Here is an 11,498-nt window from a genome sequence, read left to right on the forward strand (position 1 = left end):
TGGACATGTTACTGCCCTTTGTCTTAACTATCATGATTTTCTTGCTGATGCTACAGAAATATTTAGTTTGATGTTGCAATAAAAATTAGATACAAGATTATTTAGAATTTGACACAAAAAAATTGTATTAGTTGCTCTTCAGAATGAAGTTCTGAGACTTGGAAAAGTTGATGGATATTGGAGGAACCTTTCTTGTCTCTAGTGCAGACTGTGACACCATTTAGGAAAATTTCATTTGGATATATTTATATAAGTGGAAAACTACAAATTATATGGAATTTCAATAAACTTAGATAATGTGTATAAAGAGTGGGTGAATGCCAAAAACGCAAGAGGAGAAATAAGAAGTTAAAAGGTAGAATTAATGTTGAGAATTAGTACAGGACTTGTTTTTATATATAGTCATTTTTTAAGTTAGGTTAAATGTAATTGTTCTTTACTGGCTTATATATTTATATATATATATATATGAATAAAAAATACATATTGAATGTTTCTGTCAGCTCTGTCATTGTCACACAAAGGACTTTTGAAATACAAAATTAGTGCAAAAATATATACATCCCTAATCATTTATCTTATTTATAGAAGGCCAAATATAGGAGGTATTTCTAATACACAATAAAATATTACACTAGATGGCACTTAGAGAACACATACCAGTGTCAAGAATCACAAAATCGAAAAAGATGATTATGCCCACATTTTACAGTAAATGATAGCAGGGTCCACGTTGTATAAAATTCATCCAATTTGTATACTATACATACCAAGGATACAAAAAAAAATCCTTGATCCTCATACATATCCGAATCTGCCTCAAAATCTATTGACTTATTTCTTAATCTAAGACATACCTTTCCACAAAATTTAATCAAACTCTATAACTTTTTGAGTACAGTTGGAGTTTGTAATGACCTAGTTCCTTTTTTGCTGTAGAACTTGAAAGAGAAGGGGAAATAGAGTGTATTGGGGAAAACAGTAGGGCATAGCAATAATGTAGAGCAATATGTCAGTATAGCACAAAATATCGTTTCAGGATATAATGTCGGCAGAGGACAAAATATTACATCAGGATGTAATGTCAAAGGACAAAATATCATGATGGGATGTAATGATAGTGGAGGACAAAATATCATGATGGGATGTAATGATAGTGGAGGACAAAATATTACTCTAGGATATAATGTCACTGGAGCACAGAACATTGTTTTAGGAAGTGATGCTGGACAGAATGCCAAAGACCTACAGGTGGCCGACATGGAAGGGAGGGGGCCAAGGTGTACATAAGAGATTGGATGACTGTGAGGGACCAGATGTCTGTCATGGGGCAAATGTCCATAAGGCACTGAATGTTGATGAAGGACCAAGTGTCAATATAGAGCAAGATGTCAATAAAGAACTAGATTATAATGTAAGGCACGATGTTAAAACACAAAATATGTCAAAAAGAAAGAATCATGAGTTTCTTTAAACCATATACTTTAATACTCGTAGTATTAGGATCAAATTGCAAGAAATCCAGTTGTATCTCAAAAGCAAAAATCTCAATATAATAGGAATAACAAAGACATGGTCAAATGGTGAAGAGTTTGAAACTGAATTCAATATTGCAGAATTTAAACACTTTCATAAGGATAGACACTACAAGAAAGGTAGGGGTGTTCTTTTGTATGTTAAAAACCATACATATGATAATTTGTGAGTAGAATTAACCCAAACAAATGGACAAAAAATTAATGTAGGTGTAATACATATATCAAAGACTTTTTCCCTCTACACGGGGGGGTAGCCAAAAAGAAAAGGGCATAGAAACCACTCCCACCCATTCCATTTCCTATATATTCCACTCCCCTCCACCATCCTCCCTCCCGCTTATCTTGGCATCTCCTGGATGATGGGTCATCCCTGCATCCTGTCCACTGCCCTGGGTCAGAAGCAGCGTCACTAGACACAACACATCCACAGCAAGGCTGCTTCATAAATTCGGTGACCCGCCCCTCTCCATCCCCTCATACAGAAAAGAAGATGGGGAGAAATCCCTTTGGGCTGCGTCAAACTTTTCTCATACATACTTCCTCACCACCCATCCCCACCCACTCCCCCTCATGCATCACAGCATCATCTATACACAACCCCTCTCCATTCACCCCTATCTTCTGTCCCGTCTTTCCTCCACAGACATTCCTCTCTTTTGTAATACCCCTTTCACCCCATCCATCCATCTCATCCTAGGACGCTCCCTTATATTCACTCCTTACACACTTCTTTTACTAATCTTTCATCACTCATTCTTTCCACGTGTCCAAACCATCCTAATACTGTTTCATCAACCCTATCTCCCAGTTCTCTTTTTACCCCTATTGTCCTCTTCACCTCCTCATTTCTCACTTTATCCAGCCCAGTAACCCCTGTCATACTTCTCAGACATTTAATCTCAAACACATTCAAACTCCTCTCTTCCTCTTTCATGTTTCATGTTTCTGTCCCGTACAGTGCTGCTGGCACAATCACTCCTTCATATAACTTCCTCTTAGGATCCATTCCCAGATGTCTATTTCTCATAACACTTCAATCCACCAAGGCATTGGCTCGCTTCTCTCAATCTACATTCTACCTCCACCCCCACTCCTCCCTTTCCTGTCACATTCGCACTCAAGTATCTAAAACTATCCACTTCTTCCAGTTTCTCACCCTTAATGCTCACTTCCAGCCTGCTGTCACTCTCTCCCCTTGTACATCTCATCACCTTGGGGAGTACCACAATCCTTTTCTCAACATGCAATGTTACGTTTTTTCTGCACCAAAGGGTGATTCTCCGGCGATCACCCCGCTTCTCCTACTTTTAGCCGGAGATGTAGAGAGCAATCCTGGGCCCATTACTTCGAGCAGACAGACAAAGGGCTCAGTTCGGTGCAATATATGCAAAAACTGGGCCCATCTCACTTGTACAACACTTGCTGACACAAACCAATACACAAACACTTGGACATGTTCTACCTGCCCTCCAGTAACCCCATTTCCACCTCCCCAACCACAGCCAGCACCCTTACCCACTCTCAATTTCCCTTTGCCCTTATCCCCAAGCAGTACTCCCCTTCCTTTGTCCCCAATCTCTCCTTTCCCCCCCTCTAACCCAGATCCTATACCTTCCCCATTAACACTCCAACCTCATCCCCAAACGGCAACATACAACACATACAGAACACACAACATCAACATATTACAACACAGCATTGACGGTATTAACACGAAAAAACATGAACTCGAACACTTTTTTTAAACAACACAACATACACATTGCAATTATACAAGAAACAAAACTGAGACACACAAAACACCATCATTTCATAATTACACCATCAGACAAGACCGGTCCGACGGCAATGGCGGTGGACTCATCACCCTAATCCACCACTCCATCTGTTTTGTGGACACAAGTGCCACAACCAAAATTCTCCTCCCTACCACAGATAACACTACAGAAATCCAATTCATTCAAATCTGCAGAGACAACAAATCAACACTGACAATAGTTAACATGTACATTCCCCCCACAATCATCCCCCACAGCTCCAAACACCTTCAGGCCTCAATTTAGCCAACTAGCCTCAATCCCCAACCTGATCATGGGTGGTGACTTCAACGCCAAGTCGTCTGTCAGGTATGTCGACAACCCTGACACAGACAGAGGGCTTGATATACAGACTCATTTTGACTCGTTGAATGTCATGAACAACACACATAATCATACACATATCCCACACCAAGCCCTCTACACTCCCTCCTCTCCTGATATCACCTTCTGCTCCCCCTGCCTAACCCCAACAACATCATGGAGAGTGGTCGGAGCCCTTGGTTCTGACCACCTTCCAATCATTATCACCACCAAAACAAGATGCACCCCAGTTGGCCACAGACACACATACACCAATTACAAGAGAGCTATCTGGGAAGCTTTTACTGAAGAGACAGAACAACTTTTTGAAACACTTAACAGTACACCAATCACAAACATAAACAATGCTGTGCACACTTTTAATACAATCATACAAAACGCAGACAAGAGATACATCCCTAGAGGCAACAGAAAATCACACAACCCCAACTTCACACCAGAGATCCAAGGCCTCATCAGACAACGAGACACACTTAAACACAATACTCCCACACCTATCCCTCAAAACATAGTAGACGAAATACAAACACTAAACACTGTGATTGCCAATAAAATACACGAACAAAAAACACAAAATTGGCAAAACTTTATCAATACACTTGATCACAAAACAAACACCAGCAAATTGTACAAAACACTCAACAGCATTACACTATCCAACAGTAACACAACACGCTTTCAGGCAGCAATAATCACAACAGACAATCTACCCTCAAACAGACAACAAGCAAACACACTCATAAATCATTTTGCACAGACAAGCCATCTCACTTCTCACCCTGACGACCGACGTACTATTCGACGTAAGAAAGACTTTCCCACAGACTCAGACTATACACCCTTCATAGACAGTCAGACAAAACACATAATACATAATCTCAAGCACTCATCTGCCTGTGGCCCAGATAACATAAGTAACATCCACCTAAAACGCATTGGACCACAAGGTATACACGCACTCGCAAACATTGCAAACTACAGCTATTCACACAACACTTTTCCCGACATCTAGAAGCATGGTTTAATAATCGCCATTCCAAAACCGAACAAAGACCCAACAATCCCAACATCGCACCGCCCAATCACGCTTCTCTGCACCACTTCTAAAGTCATTGAACGCCTAATACAACTTGTCACACCACATATTCCCCTTGCTGACTCAACACGGTTTTAGGCCACTACACTCCACAAACACTCTTTTGATAAACCTCACACAAAGAATTTTAGATGGCATCAATTCAGATAGGCCCCACCACAGAACACTTCTTATAACAGACATTAGTAAAGCTTTTGATGCTATCCCCCGCCACAACCTAACAAATAAAATATATAACACAGACATGCACAATAACACCAAAAGATGGCTGGCCAATTATCTGGCAGGTAGGAATGCTTACGGGTCATATAATGGCCAATCATCGCACATCAGAAACATTAAGAATGGAGTACCACAGGGCTCTGTTCTATCCCCCACACTCTTTAATCTATACATGCATGACTTACCCACACCAGACAGCTCAGAAATACAAATCTCTTCCTACGCAGACGACATAACAACCACATGCACACATCGTAACACAGACAAGCTGCAGAAATAATCCAGCCATACAATGATACACTCAACACATGGTTCATCACAAACAGACTCAAAATAGCTCCAACCAAATCTACAGCAACACTTCTCACCAACTGGACAAAAGAACACAAATACATACCTCATCTCTACATCAACAACACTCTAATACCACACACATACACACCGAAAATTCTTGGTGTAACGTACGATACATCCATGTCTTTCAAACAACACATCACAAACATAAAAAACAAATGTACACCTAGACTTAACGCACTTAAGTCAATCACTGGAACAACATTTGGACAAAACAAAGAAACTAATACAACAATATACATACAATGCATACGCTCAGTGATGAATTATGCGAGTCCTGCATGAGCTCCTAATCTCAGTGAGACACACCACAACACCCTTCAAATCATACAAAACAAAACCCTAAAAACAATTACAGGCTGCACAAATACAACACCTACAGACCATTTACACCATGAAACAAAAGTCCTCAAAGTCAAGGACCACCTCGAAATGAGAGGCACACAAACACTTGCCGCAGCCACCACAAACACATCACACCCACTACACTACATAGCAGAACACCCACACACACCAAGAAACATTAAAACAACACCCAAAGACCTGTATCACACACAGATACTCTCTTCTCTTCCTCCACAACTACCTAATACCAGCCTCCGGAAACATATTCATAATCATATCACTCACCGCTCCATTAACACACTGAAAGGCAACACACTGCTGCATGCCAGACCTCCTGATATCCACCCTTCTGAATCCTCTCTCCCACGAAAGGACAGAGTCCACCTGGCCAGACTGCGGTGCGGCCACCACCCAGCACTTCTAAGCTACCAGATGAGGCTGGATGACCGCATTGTGAACAGCTGCCCAGGATGTAACACTTCACCCCATACCATACAACACATAATGGAAGACTGCATTATACACAATCATGCACGCAAACAACACAACATACGCTCTATAAAGGATTTGTGGGAAAACCCAGTTTCGTCTGTGGCCTTCCTTGGGGAAACGGGACTGCTCGGACAGACAGTCTAGGGAACGACAACAACAACAACACCCGACGCCTGCACGCCAGAACTAAAGTATCTTCCACGCAGGTAACAGAACTGCAGTATGCTGATGACTGTGCCATTATTGCGGATAACGCCGAAGATCTGCAGAATATTCTTGATGTCTTTCCCTCCACTTATACTGCCATGGGTCTCAGAGTCAATACCTTAAAAACAGAAATATTTGTTCAAACTATACATCCACCTGAGACACCTCACTTTTTTCTCGTCAATAGAGAACCCGTTGAAACAGTGAGTGTCTGTGGCGCATCGGCGTGGGTCGACAGTGCAAGGGAAGGACCGCGCGTGTGTAGAGGTGTGAATGAATGTGAGCGCAAGGGAGGGAGGGAGGGGCCAGCTAGAATTAGAAGTTAGGAGACAGAGACAGGGAAATTAGCTGAGGGACCCTGGTGGGTGTGATCGAGTGCTCCAAGGAGGAGTAAGGACCGACCCCCCAGGAGGAGCAAGCGAAGGAAGATCATCGACGACCAAGCAAATAAGTACCACAGTTATCATTTGTCTGTTTGTTTATCATTATTTGTTTGATTTATTATTAGCTATTCGTCAATTCATTATTATTTACTATTTACCTGTTTGTTTATTATTCAACTATACCTATGCATTTATTTGTGTATATTATTATAATTTATATTCATATATTTGTGCTTGTTTTTCTATTATTATTTTTTCGCATCCGACGTAGTTATGGACCAAAAGGTCTCCTGTCAGCATGCTCCGCCTTAGGAATCCTTTGAGACATATCCTGGTTCCGGGCGATGAAACAGACTTCCTGGAGTAGTGGAACAATTTTGCCCGGCGAGAGGAGAACAGGTAATAGAATATATATTCGGTGGAGATGTGAATATACACTAAAACTACACATAACATGTTTACAGATAAATAAAAGTAAAAATATAACCAGCGAGGACTGAACCCGGCCAGCCATCGCGCGTCTACTGAGAATCTGCTGCCTTTCCTCACGCTTGCCGCTGGATACAGACGGACTCGTTTCCGTGAAACTTAGTTAGACAGAACCCAGCACATCGCGACACGTCTGGTCACGATCAGTCAAAGCTGGTAAAAGGATACATTGTAAATATGCGCGGCTATACACGATTTTTTGTGTACATCGCCCGAAGGAGAGACGCGGTTGACAAGTAGTCTGTACAAAGGATTACAAAGGCGGAGCATGCTGACAGGAGACCTTTTGATCCATATCTAGGTCGGATGCAAAAAAAAATCACATTAATAATAAAATAATAAAAATTAGATAATGTGAATAACAAATAAAATACATAAATGCATAGGTATAGTTAAATAATAAACAGGTAAATAGTAAATAATAATAAATTGACATATAACTAATAATAAATGAAAATCAAACAGACAAATGATAACAAAACAAAAACAAATAATATAAGATAAATTATAATCATTACAGCATCTTAGGTATTTATCTAAATGATTCTTAAAGCTTCGAACTAAACTACATTGCACTACCTGTGCAGGAAGTTTATTCCATTCATTAACTACACGGTTGGCAAAGTTGTTTCTACCTACTTCCAAATTGAATCTATTTCCGGACCGTTTGAGACCATTGTTTCTTGTCTGATTCTCATTCAATGTGAAAATTTTGTCACTTTTGATGTTGTTAATTCCCTTTAAAATCTTAAAGACCTGTATCAAGTCACCTCTGAGTCTACGCTTTTTTAAGGAAAACAGATTCATGTGTTTTAGTCGATTTTCGTATGATTTATTTTTGATACTTGGAATCAGTTTTGTAGCTCGCCGTTGTACTTTTTCTAGTCTGTCAATGTCTTTAATGAGATTCGGTGACCATACGGAAACAGCATATTCCAAATGTGGACGAACTAACAATTTATATAGCTTGTTAATGAGTGATGGACTTTTGAAATCAAAAGATCGCGCAATCAGTCCCAGAATCTTATTTGCTTTCTCAGAAGCTGAAATACACTGCTTGGGTGATTTGAGGTCGTTACTGATAATTACGCCGAGATCTTTTTTCACTATCCACTTTTGTTAACGAATTTCCAAATAACTTGTAATCGTACTTACTGTTATGTTTACCTATGTGCATTACCTTGCATTTACTTGTGTTAAATTTCATTAGCCACTTTTCAGACCATTGCTGTAACTGATCTAAATCTTCTTGAATATCTAATTGGAATGATCATTTGCCACTCCGCACAGTTTTGTATCATCAGCAAATTTGGAAACCGTAGATTTTAGTCCATGGTCTATATCATTTACATATACTATGAATAGAAGTGGCCCAAGAACGGAACCCTGAGGAACTCCACTTGTAACATTTTTCCATCTAGAAGATTTTCCATTCAAAACAACTCTCTGTTTTCGACCATTTAACCAATTACTAGTCCAACCTAATAGGCTACCACTTATTCCGTGTAAAGCTAATTTAGTAAGTAGTCTTTCGTGTGGGACGGTATCAAAAGTTTTTGCAAAGTCTAGATATGTTAAATCTATATAGTTTCTTTTGTCATAATTCGAGATAACTGTGTTGTAGAATTCGGGTAAGTTAGTCACGCAAGAACGTTTCCGTCTGAAACCATGCTGGCTATCATTTATCAAACGGTTACTTCCTAAATGATGTTCGATAGGATCTCTGATGATAGTTTCCATTATTTTTCCTACGATTGAAGTCAAACTTATAGGCCTATAGTTATTTGGCTTCTTTTTGTCACCTTTTTTGAATATGGGAGTAACGTTAGCTAGCTTCCATTCTCTTGGGATATCTCCGGATATGATGGATTTCTTGAAAATAATTTCTAATGGAACAACAACCTCATTTTTCATTTTCTTTAAGATTCTTGGATGCCAACCGTCAGGCCCTGGTGTTTTATTAACTTTGAGTTTGTCTATACACCTTTTAATATTTTCTTTTGTTATATTTACCGTAGAGAGTAAGTTTAACCTAGACTTTTCACAGGTTTCAGTTTGGAATTCACTTTTAGGTGTTTCGTTTACGAGTAGCGAGCTAAAATAATTGTTCAAGATATTACACATTCCTTCATTTGATTATTCAAGTTGACCGTCAGCAGATAATAGTGGACCAATGTGATTCCTGACAACCTTTTTATCTTTAATGTAACTATAGAATTCTTTGGGATTCTCTTTGGATTTATCGGCAAAGTCTAGGTGTGATGTGTTGTATCAGGTGTTTGTGTATGACGTGCAGTCTCTCTAGGTGTCTCGTGTGACGTTTGTGTTTGTCTTGGTGTGAGGTACTTTGTGTGTGTGTGTGTGTCAGTGTGTGTGTGTGTGTGTGTGTGTGTGTGTGTGTGTGTGTGTGTGTGTGAATACATCTGTTTTGATGATAATGAAACACATTTGTAACGATTTCTTTGTGAGGGAGAATGCTATGACAATAATGGAACACATTTGTAACGATTAGTTTGTGGAATATGACGATAATGTTTCACTTGTAGATTGTGTACTGTAATGTTTTTATTATGGAAATGTCATGGGCTCTGTAATGTTGGCGTTGCTTTGCCTTTTGCAAATTGTGTACTTGTAGTGTGAATGTGGTGCACATATGTGTGCACAGTTGGCACCCCTAGCACGGGGCCAAAAGGTCACGGCCGGTGTAGGAAGGAGGGCGCACGACGGTGTGCGCGTCAGTGTGTGTGTGTGGAACGAGTAGATGCAAGTGGAACTCTAACACGATTAGGATTAGCAGAGCTAGTGGGTTTAGGTAAGGTAGATTGTAGAGTCAGAGAAGCGAGTGTATCAGGGAATTGAAAAGTGAATCAGAAACAACCAAAGAAACGGGAAACAACGGAAATCAGGTGAGTTATAAGTAGTACAGCACTCCCATTAATGTTGGAAAATGTTGAATAAAGCTTGAAGTTGGGAATTATAATTCGACATTATTCTTCAAATCACATGTCACTCTTTACTGAAGTATTCCAGCTGTGATATTTATATCCTCCTTTTATGCGTCCTCTTATCCGAGAGTTGACACCTTGACGTGGTGGATAGGCTTGAGAATCTTAATGATCACAATAGCTATGTCGATAGAGAGGAAATCTCTGCAGGGTCACCCGTATCGAACAGGTTTTGTAAGAAAGATCAGACAAAGAACAGCTCACACGCACAGTCGCAGGACCCACTGCTAACTGCCACGTCCCTGATGGCGAGCAGGGCAATTCCTCATGGATATATGGGGTACCGTCATAATGACGGCGTGGACCATTGGGCACCCTATAGGTATAGAGGGCTTCACCGAATATAACGAATAAGGTCACACCGGAGAAATATCTCACCAGAAACAGCTGGCGAGGAGGTGAGATTTCTGCTAACCTCCCTTCCTAGCAACCATGAACAGCACAACCAAAACAAAACCGGGCGTTCCTGTTGGATCATCGTCTCCTAAAGGTCCAACCGCATTGCCTCGTGTGCTTACGGGCAGTGTGCCACCGGATGTGAGTAAGCACTATCCAAGTAGATCAAAGTCTTGGGCATTAAACAACACGAAGAAAATGAAGATCTATACCTACAACGTAAGAACTCTCTCAGAAAACCACAGGCTGGAGAGTTTAATGGAAGAACTAGACAACATCAAGAGGGACATTGTAGAACTGATAGAAGTCCGAAGAGTGGAAGAAAAGCTTATACAATTACAAGATGGTCACCACCTGTTCTACGATAGAGGTAAGGACAAAGAAAGATCTAGTGGAGTAGGATTCTTGATAAACCGAGAGGTTGCCGGTAATGTAATCAAGTTCAGTATCAGACATGGTGGCTTGGATTGTGATTAGGCTATGTAAAAGGTACACTCTAAAGATAGTTCAGGTTTATGCACCAACTTCACAGAGTTCAGACGATGAAATTGAGTCCTACGATGATCCAAGTCAGGTAATGGATCAAGAAAAAAGTAAGTAATAGGTGACTTTAATGCTAAAGTGAGGAAGAAGATGGGAGATGAGTCGTGCATTGGGAAGTTTGGAGTAGGTGAAAGAAATGACAGAGGCGAGATGTTAGTAGATTTGCAGAGAACTACAACATGAGGGTAATGAACACTTTCTTCCAAAAGTGTGTAGGTCGCACGTGGACCTGGAGAAGTCCAAATGGAACAACAAAGAACGAAGTAGACTTCATATTAGGAGATGAG

General features: G+C 40.3%; 1 protein-coding gene across 1 annotated transcript in view; it reads right to left on the minus strand.

Annotated features, from left to right (window-relative positions):
* Positions 1-11,498, minus strand: part of LOC143031926 (uncharacterized) — a 493,007-nt gene that overhangs the window by 303,169 nt on the left and 178,340 nt on the right. The gene's annotated exons all lie outside the window — the stretch shown is intronic.

Source organism: Oratosquilla oratoria, chromosome 12, assembly GCF_046742065.1.
Source record: "Oratosquilla oratoria isolate Oo_2021 chromosome 12, ASM4674206v1, whole genome shotgun sequence".
In the NCBI taxonomy this organism is placed as follows: Eukaryota; Metazoa; Arthropoda; class Malacostraca; order Stomatopoda; family Squillidae; genus Oratosquilla; species Oratosquilla oratoria.